The sequence below is a fragment of the Onychomys torridus genome, chromosome 14, assembly GCF_903995425.1.
Source record: "Onychomys torridus chromosome 14, mOncTor1.1, whole genome shotgun sequence".
NCBI lineage: Eukaryota > Metazoa > Chordata > Mammalia > Rodentia > Cricetidae > Onychomys > Onychomys torridus.
In genome coordinates, this window is record NC_050456.1 from 62,687,328 (window position 1) to 62,703,240 (window position 15,913).

Sequence of the window (15,913 nt, forward strand, 5' to 3'; positions counted from 1 at the left end):
ATGTAAGTAAAAGCCAGGCTTAGTAACAAGAATCTATAATTCCAGCATTCAGGAGGAAGGGACAGGTAGATGCTAAGCAACCAGCATAGCAAATGGATGAATGAACTCTAGGTTCAGTGAGAGACTGCCTCTACAACAATAAGATGAACAGTTAGCTCTTGTGGAAAAATGAAACAAAATTGGCTTCCATATGTGTGCACACACATCCACATGGGCGAGTGTGTATATCACATACATATACAACTACATACAGAACAAAAGATACAAAGTGTTAAAATGATTAAAAATTGGAAGTCAGGTTTTCCATCAGTTTCTGCATAACTGCCTCCTCAGCCATCCATTTTGTAACCTTGAAAACTTCAATTACATTTGAAACTCACCCTATTTATGAAACCATTTAAATATTTTCTGTGCAAGACCTCATTAAATACGTTCACTTCTTGGAACTTGTTCAATAATAATAATAATAATAATAATAATAATAATAATAATAATAAACCCTTGAAAAACAGATTTGCACAACTCCTCTGGTAAGACTTTTCTCATTTTGAAGGTGGGGGTATTGCAAACCAACTCTGGCAATGACATTATCCAATTTTTATCTCTGCTTATTTCGAGAGCCCAAATCTAGGCAAGCCATTGGCTGTGTCTTTCAAGCTGTTTAAAAATTATTATTATTTTTGACATTTAAAAGGAAATAAAATGCTTTTGCTGACAGGTTAAGAAACCCAAGTACTTTTGGGCATTTCAAACTGCCCTGCTGTTAAATCTTGCCTAACACACTGCCTTACAGCTCAGTCCCTGACCTTATGGCTTTTGTATCTCTCCATCAGCTAAGTGGCAAGGTGCCCATCAAACACCTCAGATTTCAGGAAGTAAGATCCTAAGCAGTTCCTTGGGGTGAGGGAGGATAACTTCAGGGAATGGGCCTACATTTAGGCTGTAAGAAGACACACAACAAAGAATCCATCCATCCATCTCTAAAACTGTTATGCCTCTTGACTCTGCTTCCTAGGGTGATGTCTTTTTGCTATTAAATGACTGCACAGCCCGGGAAAGCGTGACAGGTTTTATCAGCCTTGACAGCTGTCTAGAGAAAACAGCAGGCAACCTAAGGCTTCAACCACTGTGTGTAGCTATCTACTCAGGTCCTGTCAGAGTTCACAAATTTGAGCCTGATCAGCACTCAAATTGAAGCTCTCCCTGCTGTATGCATCCTGGCTTATTCAAGTCAGATCCATTTTGTGCAAGTCTGCTGATGATTCTAAGGTTGTGAGGTGGATGATAACATTTATACCTATTATATTATAACCTGTACAAATTCATAACTATCCATATGCCTACCGAGAATACATGCTTGAATACCTTATAGTATCATTGCCCAATTATATACACTCATGAGATGCTTCTGTCCAGGGAAGACACAAGCAAGTCTTTCCTTCAGACTTGTGCTCCTAGTCATCCTCCTTTGGTCTTTTCTTCAACTCCCCCACTGGCTATTTTGGCTGTTAATAATGAACAAAAAGGTATGTCCTCATATCTTCACCATTTTGTAGGCATTCAAACTTGCCCATAGTCGCTGCCATGCAATGAAACAGATATGACACAGCACCATTCATTTTCCTGGCATCATTTTCTAGAATGTCTCCTCTGATCTATTTTCCCAATAGAAATAGAGCTGTGAAGCGGAGTTTTCACAGTCCTAAGTATTCCTCATACTACACTAACTGCCTATATGTCTTAATGTCAATGAATCTGAAATTTCTTTCTATTAAAAACATTTGGAATATTCCTTTATGGTGCATCAATGTGGTTGCAGAATACATTTGAAATGACTAAGTGCATTCTGAAAGTGACACATTATTTCCAGGTTTACATATGTTTTAGCTTTGGTTGATCTCTCTCTCTCTCTCTCTCTCTCTCTCTCTCTCTCTCTCTCTCTCTCTCTCTCTCCCCTCTCCCTCTCTCTCTTTCTTCTTCTTCTTCTTCTTTTCTCCTTCTTCTTCTTCTTCTTCTTCTTCTTCTTCTTCTTCTTCTTCTTCTTCTTCTTCTTTTCTCCTTCTTCTTCTTCTTCTTCTTCTTCTTCTTCTTCTTCTTCTTCTTCTTTTTCTTCTTCTTCTTCTCCTCCTCCTCCTCCTCCTCCTCCTCCTCCTCCTCCTCCTCCTCCTCCTCCTCCTCCTCTTCTTCTTCTTCTTCTTCTTCTTCTTCTTCTTCTTCTTCTTCTTCTTCTTCTTCTTCTTCTTCTTCATTCCCTCATTCATTTTCTCTCTCTTCTTAATTCTTCCCATCTTTATCTTCTTTTCCCCTTCTGTCTTCTCTCATCTTTCTTCTGCCCTCCCATTGTTTCTTTTTCCTTCATCTTTTTCATTCTCCTCTCCTCTTTTGATCTATCTGCATTATTACATGTTCCCAATAATCTTGAAAAGTATTTAGAATAGTGTTGAGAGTGCTAGCTCTCACTATCTTTCTTGGTTCTGCTTTCTAAGTTTTGAGAGTTTTTCTTTTCCTTCAGCTCTTTCTTTACTGAATACAGGTAACTTCTGTAAATTTTCACTTCCACTAAGGCTTTCCCTGATTCCCAATTTTGTGTAATCTGTTCTTTTTTGTTTCTTTTTGTTGTTGCTATTTTGGCAATTCCAGATTGGTAAGAAGAGCTACAAAAAACATCTGTAAATGAAGCCTATTCCCTTCTTTTCACCTGAGACACCATGGCCATGGTAAGCATCTATGGTCACACGGGCATTAGCCTTCCTTGCAATGTTGACTGTACTCTGCATTGTCCTTGAAGATTGGAAGAACCAATCAGAGACCCAGAAATCCATATGTAAGTTTGAGCACTCCCAGGTCATACCTTGGTTAGACTGAGGAGACATGAGAGCTGATAGGGTTCACAGACCATTGCTACAGCATTTGAAGACAGTTCTAAAATAACAAAAATGTTGTGCTTAGCTATAGAGTCCAATTTTTATATTTCTTCTTAAATTTTCCCATTTGTAAAATTAAAGTGTATTAATATGGAGCACATGGGAAATTATTTTGTTGTGATCACAGAAAAATGTGGACTTCCAAAAGTGCTTCAACATATTTATAGACACTGGCAAACAGGATGCTACAGACACAAAACCACTGTTAGAAAAAAATTGTCAAAGAATAATGGCAAGCATGTAGGTTTTATCCAATGACGCCCTTTATGGCAAGTCTTGTAAAACATGAGATGTGAGAAATACAATTTTAGACTACATTCCAGCACTTGATACTAAAGAGAGAATGTAAGTTGAGATAGATCCTTAATATTTGTTTTTCACATCTATTTGTGACTCTGAATGAATGGGTTTTATTTTATTCTATAAAAAAAAGGACCCAAAGACTATGTCTTAAAATCCAGAAAGCAGGATAACATAAATGTAAATACAATTATTAGTAATGAGAAAGAAATTCCCTATTATATTTTATTTGTGAAAGATAGCATTCAAATGGAAATATAGTGTTGGTCTAAAGAGCATTAGCAAATGCTAATCACTGGTATTGTTACAGAGAGTTTTGTTCTGGATAAACTTCATTTGAAATTTCAAACTATCACTTTGAGAAGATGTCAGTAGTATATCACAGAACAAAAAGTCTGAATAGCCAGACTCTGCAAACACTCATAGTGATATTCTGAAAACATGGTTTCTAGGATGCTCTCACAACAGTAATGTAAAATTTGAAAGTCGGGTACCAATTACAGTTGAAGAGGAGAAGCACTTGACTCACTGAGTCTGTGTCTCAAGAGCCAGGTCACAGAAGGCAGGAAGTGTCAGATGACACATTTTCAAGGACTTGAGGATTTTACAGAAGACCAGGCAGACAAACAAATGCACTTTACCAACAACATATAAATGAAACATTTATGAAAGTAAAATGTAGCACGGTGGGAGAAGAACAGAATTCTGAAAACAAACAAACAGAATTTAGTGGTCTAAGAATTTATTAAGAGTTTGTCACAAATCTTTTCATGCTGTGGATATCGCTCTGTGTAAATAAAGTTCTGATTGGCCAGTGGCCAGGCAGGAAGTATAGGCGGGGCAAGAGAGAAGAGAATTCTAGGAAGTAGAAGGCTGGGGAGAGACACTGCCGCCACTGCCATGAGAAGCAACATGTAAAGACACTGGTAAGCCACAAGCCATGTGGCAAAGTATAGACTAACAGAAATGGGTTAATTTAAGATAGAAGAAGTAGATAACAAGAAGCCTGCCATGGCCATACAGTTTCTAAACAATGTAAGTTTCTGTGTGCTTTCTTGGTTGGGTCTGAGCGACTGTGGGACTGGCGGGTAAGAGAGATTTGTCCTGAATGGGCCAAGCAGGAAAACTCTAACTACAAATGGCGCCCAACGTGGGGCAAGAGTTTCCACCTAAAACCTGAGAAAAAAGATTCTAAATGGAGCTAAAAACAGCTTCCTAGTTGTCTCTCTCAAGTTAGTGGCAGCCTGCCGGTTTGAGCTACTATGGCGGGTTCCTGGCGGGTTCCTGGCATGTGTGTCTGACCTGCAGTGTGGCAGGAATGAAGAATCTACAAGGGGCACTTTACTCTGCTGCATGGTAGATTTAGTCTTTGCGAGTTAAAAAAAAAAAAAAAAAGTTTCTGGGCTATGCACTGCTTTGATAGAACTGCTTCTGATAGTTGATGGTACACATGGCTCCAGACCCAGAGCTGGTGGTAAACTGTACCACAGCCATGTTGGGAAGCTGAGGTGGGTGGAGCCGGCAGCCACAGGGTGTTTCAGTCTTACAAAGATGGATATTACACAGAGAATCTGGTTTATGTTGTCTTTGGGATTTTTAATTGCAGAAAAAGATTTGATCGTAAAAGCTGTTGAGTTAAACAAATATATAAATTTTAAAGGTACCTTGACTTCAAAATTTGGATATAAGGATATGTTGCTTTGGAAAAACCACTATTTTATTTAAAACAGGTTGATTATAAATGTAATCTCTTTCTAAAGATAAAAAGGGAATATGATATAGATATAATAGGATAAATGGGTAGATTAGGGAACTTACTTCTAAAGAGCAACAACTTGTTTAAAATGTTTTACATTGGTTTAGATTTTAGTCTATTGATACAAACTTAAAATTAATTTTATTATACTATGTATATATTTCTACTCATGTTTAAGGTATTATGTTTGTATAGCTCATTTAAAATTGAAATGGATAATTAAAAATAGATTAATAATTAGTCATCTATGATAATCATACTCATAGCCATGTTAATTAAGTCTTCTAGATATACATAGACATATTTCAGATAGATAGGTAATCTTCAAATACTTCAAAGACCTACAGACTATGGCATTTAAAATACTTTTAAAATTTAGACTTTCTGGACAGTGAGACATGTCTGCTCCTGGAAGCACCACCGATTTACTTCAGAGAGGAGGATGGGCATTGAAGACACTTCATATGGAGTTTATCTTCACCTTGGCAGAAATAGCCATTTGGGCAAGAAACTGTTCTTGCCTGGACTGCTCGATCACCTGGACATGCAGGACCCATAGAAAGGTGACTACTGAACTTTGCTTTCAAAATGGTCCTTCAGGTTCCTGCTTCGCAGAGGAAACTGCCAGACATTCTACAGGACACGGAGAGAAGTGACCGAGAGACTCTAGCCCTGTGGGCTGAAGACAAATGCCCCAACTTTACAAAGGAACATTAGGTGACTGTTCAGGCTGCCAGCTGTCTCTGTCTACCCTGCAAGACTCCCGAAAGTTGCTTGCATCCTTCTCCCATTTCTCAGGTAATATTATATCCTTCTGAGGTCTTTGATGTGGTTGAAGACTAGATAGTTATAATTTCCTCAGTTATGATAAAAGATAAGTTAGATATAAAACCTTAGACTCACAAATATAAGATAGATAGGATATCTTCTTTAATATTGTAACTGTAATTCTTGCTTGATAATTGTTTTGTTACATGGTCAACAAGACAAAGCAAAATCTACAGAATGGGCAAAGGTCTTCACCAACCCCACATCTGATAGAGGGCTGATATCCAGAATATATAAAGAACTCAAGAAATTAGACATCAAAATGTCTAACAGTCCAATTATGAAATGGGCTAGAGAACTAAACAGAGAATTCTCCATAGAGGAATTTCAAATGGCTGAAAGACATTTAAGGAATTGCTCAACATCCCTAATTATCTGGGAAATGCAAATCAAAATGACTCTGAGATACACCTTACACCTGTCAGAATGGCTAAGATCAAAAACACAGAAGACAGCTTATGCTGGAGAGGATGTGGAGCAAGGGGAACTCTCCTCCACTGCTGGTGGGATTGCAAGCTTGTACAGCCACTTTGGAAATCAATATGGCACTTCCTTAGAAAATTGGGAATCCATCTCCCCCAAGACCCAGCTGTAGCACTCTTGGGCATATACCCAAGGAATGCTCAATCATACCACAAGGGCATTTGCTCAGCTATGTTCATATCAGCATTGTCTGTAATAGCCAGAACCTAGAAACAACCTAGATGTCCTTCAACTGAATAATGGATAAAGAAAATATGGTACATATACACAATGGAGTACTATTCCACAAAGAAAAACAATGACATCATGAGGATTGCAGGCAAATGGATGAATCTAGAAAAAATCATCCTGAGTGAGGTAACCCAGACTCAGAAGGACAAACATGGTATGTACTCACTCATAGGAGGATACTAGATGTAAAACAAAGATGACTAGACTGCTACACAACTCCAGGGAGGCTACCTAGAAAATGGGACCCTAAAAAAGATATAGGGGTCACCTAATGACAGAGAAATGGATGAGATTTACATGAACAACCTGGACGACAGTGGGAGTAATGAAGGGCAATGTTTGAAGGAAAGAAAGCTTAGGGGAGCAGGAGATCCCAGCTGGCTCAAGAACAGAAAGGGCTAACAAGGAATATCAGACCATAATAAATGAAGACCACATGAGAACAGGAATAGGCGGAGTGCTGGAGAATTCCCCAGAAATCCACAATGATACATCCTCTGTAGACTGCTGGCAATGGTTGAGAGAAAGCCTGATCTGACCTAGTCTGGTGATCAGATGTCCTAACACCCTAACAGTTGTGCTGGAACTCTCCTCCAATAACTGATGGAAGTGGATGCAGAGATCCTCAGCCAGGCCCCAGGTGGAGGTCCAGTTGTCTAATTGTCGAGTAAGTGGAGGGACTATTAGAGCATGAATTGTTGAGCGCAAGATTGGAAAAAGCACAGGGACAAATAGCCAAACTAGTGGAAACACATGAACTATAAACCAATGACTGAGGAGCCCCCAACTGGATCAGGCCCTCTGGATAAGTGAGACAATTGAATAGCTTGAACTATTTGGGAGGCACCCAGGCAGTGGGACCAGGACCGGTCCTTAGTGCATAAACTGGCTGTTTGGAACCTGGGGCTTATGCAGGGACACTTTGTCCAGCCTGGGAGGAGGGGACTGGATTGGCCCAGACTGAATCTACCAGGTTGAGCTGAATCCCCAGGGGAGTCTTTGCCATGGAGGAGATGGGAATGGGGGGTGGCTGGGAAGAGGGTGGGCGTAGATGGGAGGAGGACAGGGGAATCTATGCTGATATGTAAAATTAAATTAAATTATAAAATTAAAAATACAATAAAAAGAAATGAAAAACGGGGAAGAAGTAGGTCTGAAATACGAGCTATATATAATTATTGCACCGTTTCCTTCAACTATTTACTCTAGCCTAAAACTCACTAAAAAATAAAATGCTTTTTTTGGGGTCTGAAAAAGCACTAATAATTATGAAAACCATCAGAATCAAGTTATAAGTAATTTAACAATCAATTTTTAAATAATTATTATTAGCTTTATTTATGTCCTGACACACTTGCTGTTTTCATCATCTTCCATGTTTAGCATCTTTTAACTATATAGAGGCATAGTTTGGTATAATGTAATCATCTTTCCCATTCCATTTCAGTAGATATATTTTTCCAGTCATTTTAGCTGCATCAGTTTTATTATCATTTTATGTTATTAAACATTTCACAAAGAAACATTGTGAAGGTTTATATCAGGCTATGGTTTATTCAAATATCTACCTAACCATTATGCAATGTGGGTGTATGTGTGTGGGAGGTGATGGAAGGGTGGTGGTTTGTGTGTGTGTGTGTGTGTGTGTGTGTGTGTGTGTGTGTGTGTATGTGTGTAAAACAGTAACGTATAGTGTCCCCCTCTTTTAGTTGGCATCATCCTAACGGTGCAGGTCTGAATGAAGCAAAAGTTGGACAACAGTGGAATTCCCTATCTTGAACTAAAACATATATCTTGCCTGCCCTGGTACCCTTGAGTCTCAGCCCTCATCCTGGACTGCCATCTACATCAAGATCCCCCTGGCTCTCAGGCTTTTGATCTATACCACTAGGTGTCATAGGTCCCTTGCATCTAGTGAAGATGGCAGTAGTCACTGGTGTCTGTAACTGCATGAACCAGTTTCTTTTTTTAAAAAAAAATATATTTATTTATCAAAATTTTTTTCATTTTACATACCAACCTCAGTTCCCCCTCCCTCCCCTTCTCTTGCCTCCTCACCTCCCTCCCACTCTACCCCCATCGACTCCTCAGAATTGGTAAGACCTCCCATGGTAGTCAACAAAGTCTGCCATACCAAGTTGAAGGAGAGCCTAACCCCTCTCCATTGTATCAAGGCTGAGCAAGGTATCCCACCACAGGGAATGGGCTCAAAAATGCCAGTTCATGCACCTGAGATAACAAATCATATGCAAAACTTTGCAGTTTCTCTGGTCAACCTTGACTAATACACAAAGTTGCATAAATTAACTAAGTAAAAATAGACAAATTAATATCATCATATTAACCATCATACATTAAACTAGGCAAATTAAAATTTTGCCAGTTCCTTTTCTACCATACACACTGTCTCTGTCTCTCTCTCTCTCTCTCTCTCTCTGAGAGAGAGAGAGAGAGAGAGAACAGAAATTCCTTTCAGATAAAGTATTTTCCTGAGTTATATAATTGTCATTCCTTTGCTTTCTTTTATATCTTTATTGCCAAGAGTTGGTCTTAATGTGTCAGTTTTGCCTGCTCTTAACATCTTTGAGGTAGATGGGAATTCCTCAAAATAATAAAAGGTACAAGAAATAAACCTATTGCCAACACAACATTTGATGGAGATAAATTAAGAGCATTTCTTTTAAAGTCAGAACTAAGACAAGGATACCTAATCTCCTTTCTCTTATTTGTTGTAGTGCTTGAAGTTCTACAGCTGAGAAAGACATAAAAATGATAAAAAAAAAAAAAAACATGAAAGGCAGGTGTTGAACTCTCCTTATTTACAAATTATGTTATTCTTAACTTAGAAAACCCTAAAAATATCTACTAGAAAACTTTTAATCTAATAAATAATCTAATAAATCTAATAAAGTATCAAGATGCAAAATATAGTTTTAAATTAATGTACTTACTATCTACCTGACTGTTTACCATCTATCTGACTGATTGTCTATTACTACTTTATCTATTACTATCTAGTACTATTTTATCTAGTACTATCTAGGACTATTTTATCTAGTACTATTTTCTAGTACTACTTTTCTTTTTCACTTTGTTTGCAGAATACAAAAGTTTCTCATGTACAATTTTCCAAGTTTTGAGGTTTGCTCTGTACTGTCCCAGATCACTAAAAAGGCCCAGAAATAATAATTAGGCCACTAACAATAAACAATGCAAGCATCTGGGAATGACATCTAAAATAAAACAACCCAGAGATTCTTAGGGGAAACAATTGAGGAAATACAGTTCTGGGTCATTTAGTGCAATTGATGTTCATGAGTCAAATCCTTTTGTATTTCAAGGCAGCTGTAGACAATTTCTAATCCATGTGAAAATTACTTCAAAGTCAACTCTAAAGAGTTCTCATTACTGAAAGGTGGGATTAGAAGAACAACAATCTAAATGGTGATTTCAGCAGATTATAAATCATTGGCCCTGTTTAAATTTCATAAGTTCATAATGATATACACTCTTCCATATCCAACACAGAAAGCTTAATGGGTTCCTTGAAATAGACTACAGAGCCAAATCTACTTTAAAGCTGATAAATAAGAGCAAAAAGAGAAACTCCAAATATTTTGTCCTATCTTCTCAAAACAAATTGAATATTTCACAGCCAACTATTTTGTGTGAATAAGTTTCTATTACTGAAAATATTTCACAAGTCAGAAGAAGGGAAGTCTCCTTTGCTATATCTAGCTTTGAAAATTTATGTTGTACCATCCCACAAGAAAAGCAGACTTTACAAGTCACTGACTGAAAGACACAACACTATTTAGGAATAAATCCTGCCAGAAAATCAAACCTCAGAAAATTAAGTCTCTGCACAGCCACTTTGTAGGGAATACTTTAGGACATGAGAATACTGCTACTGTAAAAGATCTTCCTGATTTTTTTTAAATCGAAGGACTATCAGTTTCTTTGAAATCTTCCCTTTCCATTATTTTCATTACATAAAAACCAAAAATTTTCATTTTAGTGACATTTTTAACAAACACAAGGCTTTGTTCCCTTAGTGTCCGCAAGCAACTCAATAAGATTTAATCATCAAAGAGCTACTTTGCCTGTGTGTTGTAATGCATTTATCCACAGTCTTTCATTTAGCTCCATTACTCAGCAGGAAAAATGTTTGCCATAACTTGGTTATAAATTAATGCTGGTAAAAGAATTCTGGGATCTGAGATAATTGGTGGGTATGGTGAGTGTAACCTCATAAAATTAATTACTCTAATTTAATATTTTCTACAGTGATAAGTCAAAAGAAACATGGTCTCATATATGAGGGTCTTGTCTTCTGTCTTACAGACAGCTCGAGGAATTCTTCATTCTTATTGACCATGGTTAGATCACCTCATGGACATGGCAGAAATACCAAGAGATTATTTCAAACACTGCTGTGGATATCGTTCTGTGTAAATAAAGTTCTGATTGGCCAGTGGCCAGGCAGGAAGTATAGGTGGGACAAGAGAGAAGAGAATTCTGGGAAGTAGAAGGTTAGGAGAGACACCTCCAGCCGCCGCCATGAAAAACAACATGTAAAGACACTGGTAAGCCACAAGCCATGTGGCAAAGTATAGACTAACAGAAATGGGTTAATTTAAGATAGAAGAAGTAGATAACAAGAAGCCTGCCACAGCCACACAGTTTGTAAGCAATGTAAGTTTCTATGTGTTTACTTGGTTGGGTCTGAGCGACTGTGGGACTGGCGAGTGAGAGAGATTTGTCCTGACTGTGGGCCAGGCAGAAAAACTCCAACTACAAATGGCGCCCGACATGTTGGCAAGAGTTTCCACCTAAAACCTGAGAAAAAAGATTCTAAAACGGAGTTAAAAACAGCTTCCTAATTGTCTCTCTCAAGTTAGAGGCAGCCAGCTGGTTTGAGCTACTATGGCGGGTTCCTGGCGTGATCGTCTGACCTGCAGTGTGGCGGGAATGAGGAATCTATAAGTGACACTTTACTCTGCTGTGTGGTGGATTTAGCCTTTGCTAGTTTAAAAAAAAAAGGGGGGGGGGGTTTCTGGGCTATGCGCTGCTTTGATAGAACTGCTTCTGATAGTTGATGGTACACATGGCTCCAGACCCAGAGCTGGCAGTAAACTGTACCGCTGCCATGTTGGGAAGCAGAGGTGGGCAGAGCCAGCAGCCACAAGAGCATTTCAGTCTTACAAAGACAGATATTACACAGAGAATCTGGTTTATGTTGTCTTTGGGATTGTTAACTGCAAAAAAAGATTTGATCGTAAAAGATGTTCAGTTAAACAAATATGTAAATTTTAAAGATAGCTTGACTTCAAAATTTGGATATAAGGATATGTTGCTTTGGAAAAGAGTCTCTGCTTTTGTTTCCATAGAAAGCCAGAGGCTGTGGATTTGTTCCAGATTAAGATACATCAGGTTTGATCAGCCAAGACCACCTGAAAGGTCTCCGATGACACCATGGCCCAGATGATCCAACATCCAAAATGGTTTCAAGGCAACTGGCTCAGAGGTTCACCCTCACTGACTACTCTATAATCCTAAAATTTTCTTTGTGTCCCCATAAGATACAGCACCCCCTTCCAGCAGGAAGTAGTAAGAGAAACTACGTCCACATTCCCAAAATTATCAAGCTGGCTTTGGAGATGGAATTGGCTCACTCCTTCTCTAAACCCAGACATATTGCTAAAAGAAAAGGTTAAGAGATTCTTGTGTCCCAAATCAGAAGAGCCCTCTGGTGTGGGACAGAGAAAAACCAATATTTTTCTTTAAAGCAGGTTGATTATAAATGAGATCTCTTTCTAAAGAAGAAAGGGGGATATGATACAGATATAATAGGATGAAAGGGTAGATTAAGGAACTTGCTTCTAAAGAGCAACAACTCATTTAAAATGTTTTACATTGGTTTAGATTTTAGTCTATTGATACAAACTTAGTTAATTTTGTTATATTGTGTGTATATTTCTACTCTTGTTTAAGGTATTATGTTTATATAGCTCACTTAAAATTGTAATGGATAATTAAAAATAGATTGATAATTAGTCATCTATGATAATCATACTCATAGCCATGTTAGTTAAGTCTTCTAGGTATACACAGAAATATTTCAGATAGATAGGTAATCTTCAAATACTTCAAAGACCTACAGAATATGGCATTTAAAATATTTTTAAAATTTAGACTTTCTGGACAGTGAGACATGTCTGCTCCTGGCAGCACCGATTTGCTTCAGGGAGGAAGATGGGCATTGAAAACACTTCATATGTTATCTTCACCTTGGCAAAAATAGCCATTTGGGCTAGAAACTGTTCTTGCCTGGACTGCTTGATTGACTGGACATGCAGGACCCATAGAAAGGTGACCACTGAACTTTGCTTGACAAAATGGTCCTTCAGGTTCCTGCTTCGCAAAGGAAACTGCCAGACATTCTACAGGACACTGAGAGAAGTGACCAAGAGACTCTAGCCCTGTGGGCTAAAAACAGATGCCCCAACTTTACAAAGGAACATTAGGTGACTGTCCAGGCTGTCAGCTGTCTCTGTCTACTCTTACAAGACTCCTAAAAAATGTTTACATCCTTCTCCCAGTTCTCAGGTAATATTATATCTTTCTGAGGTCTTTGATGTGGTTGAAGACTAGATAGTTATAATTTCCTCAGTTATGATACAAGATAAGTTAGATATAAAACCTTAGACTCACAAATATAAGATAGATAGGATATCTTCTTTAATATTGTAACTATAATTCTTGCTTGATAATTGTTTTGTTATATGTAATTGTACTATGTAAAAGTTAAAACCTTCCTTAAAAAAAAAGAAAAGGGTTAGTGCTGTGGATATCATTCTGTGTAAATAAAGTTCTGATTGGCCAGTGGCCAGGCAGGAAGTATAGGTGGGACAAGAGAGAAGAGAATTCTGGGAAGTAGAAGGTTAGGAGAGACACCGCCAGCCGCTGCCATGAAAAGCAACATGTAAAGACACTGGTAAGCCACAAGCCATGTGGCAAAGTATAGACTAACAGAAATGGGTTAATTTAAGATAGAAGAAGTAAATAACAAGAAGCCTGCCACAGCCACACAGTTTGTAAGCAATGTAAGTTTCTATGTGTTTACTTGGTTGGGTCTGAGCGACTGTGGGACTGGCGGGTAAGAGAGATTTCTCCTGACTGTGGGCCAGGCAGGAAAACTCCAACAACAAAACACTTTACTGGTAAATAGCTATATTTTGTATAGTGAGTCAGAGTTTTTAAATAATGAGGAATTGAAAAACAATATTCACTTTCTGTTAGCTCCTTTTTATCCAGTCTCATGTATACTTTGTCAATGGAGATTATCTTCAAAAAGCCTTAACAACAGCACCTATATTCTAAAATACTTCTATTTTACCTTAGAAGTAGCTGGTAATTCATAAAAGCTAATAATTGACATAAAATATTTAGACTATAAAAGAAAGAAAGCTTAAAATGTATACCACAAGAAACAATGAAAATATTCAAATGTTCATACTTTCTTTAAAATATTTTCTTATTCTCAGTATAAAATTTGATGGATACAATTTTATTTGTACCACTTTGGCCTTCTAATCTCTCCCTAGATTCCCAAGTTCACAAAATATCAATGAGGACAGTAGATTATATCTGCAAATTCCCCTCATATAGCTCATCATTATTTAAATTTGTTCAGCAGTTCCAATTCATTCAGAACACTAGGAAAATTTTTTTACACACATTTTGTTTCAAAAAATTCTAAGGGTCATTTTAGCACACCACACATGAAAAATATGCTGAAAAATCTATAAAATCATTTACATTGATGAATATTAATTTTGTTTATCAGGATTTCTCAAAAATAAATAACACGTGTCATTACAATGAAGAACAAATCTGAAACATTAATGGAAATGTGAAATGTAGTCAACACTACCATTTAAAGTTTCTGTCCTTTATTCATATGTATTTCCTCTATGTCTATAAGCTCGACTATCCATCCAAACAAAAAAATGAAGATGAATTTTATAGAAATTCATCTTGCCACAAGAAAATTTTATAGAAACTTTTAAAAATGAGATTTAACTAGACAAAGGAGTTTAATTTCATTTTAAACATTAAAATATTCAAAAAGAATTTAGGGTAGGACTAAATCAACTGAAAGTACTAAACAAATCAATCAAATTATTTGTGAAAATAGATTTTAATTATCAATTTATTTCTTTATTTTCCATACACTTGCTGACTTCATTTTTTAAAAGCTATACATGAGCTGGGAGATGGTGGTGCACATGCCTTTAATCCTAGCACTCAGGAGGCAGAGGCAAGCAGATATCTGTGAGTTCAAGGCCAACTAGGTCTACAAAACGAGTTCTAGGACAGTTGTGACAACACAGAAAAACCCTGTTTCAGAATAACCAACCAACCAACCAAATATATAAATAAATTTAGGATTGTAACGTCTTCTTAGCCAGATGGTGGCACACACCTTTCATGCCAGCACTGGGAAGACAGAGGCAGGCTGATCTCTGTGAATTCAAGGCCAGTTTGGTCTAGAGAGTGAGTTCCAGGACAGCCAGGACTATACAAAGAAATCTTGTCTCATAAAAACCAAAAAAAAAAAAAAAAATGTTATACATGAGTGGGCAAAGGAAACTTTTATTATGATCTACTTTCTACAACTTCCAAGGGATAGTTGCCCATTTCCACTCCCACTCTTGGTTTTCTGTCAAATCCAGTACCCATGATTGTTGTTAAACAGTTTTAGGACTAGTCTCTGTATATAATGAAAGGTTAGTAAACACTCAGCCAATGGGTATATTCACCAAAACATGAATATTCATCTTATCACATGGAGAGTAGAGCGCTGACAGCCCCCTTTTCTTCTGTAATCAATATTATCAGTATTAAATACTGATAATGATTCTAAATGGGCAACTCCATGTGCAATGACCCATGATTTCTGAATGTAAGCAGTCATCACCACCACAGTGTTTACATTTGTGATTTAAAGAATTCAATATAAACACTTGGAAGTAGCATCACATTGAAGTCAACTTCAAATGAGAATTTCTGAGCATGAATCCCAGAGTGATTCATGCACAATGATGCTTTGCACATTGTGGGAAATGATGCTTTGAACATTCCTGGGAAGCAGAAACATTGAGAGTACAGGGAGGCTGAGTCGACTATTCTCCCAATATTATGAAATTCTACCTACTTAAAAATGATTACTTAGTTTAACAATGAAATTTGTATTTTGAGACAACAAGGATGATAAAAAATTACAAAAGATCAAAGGTGGAAAGATTAGTGTGGAGTGAAGCAAGAGAGAAGACAGTAGACAAAATTAGGGTTGGGTGAGGCGGGGTGAATGGAGAAAGTAAAGGAA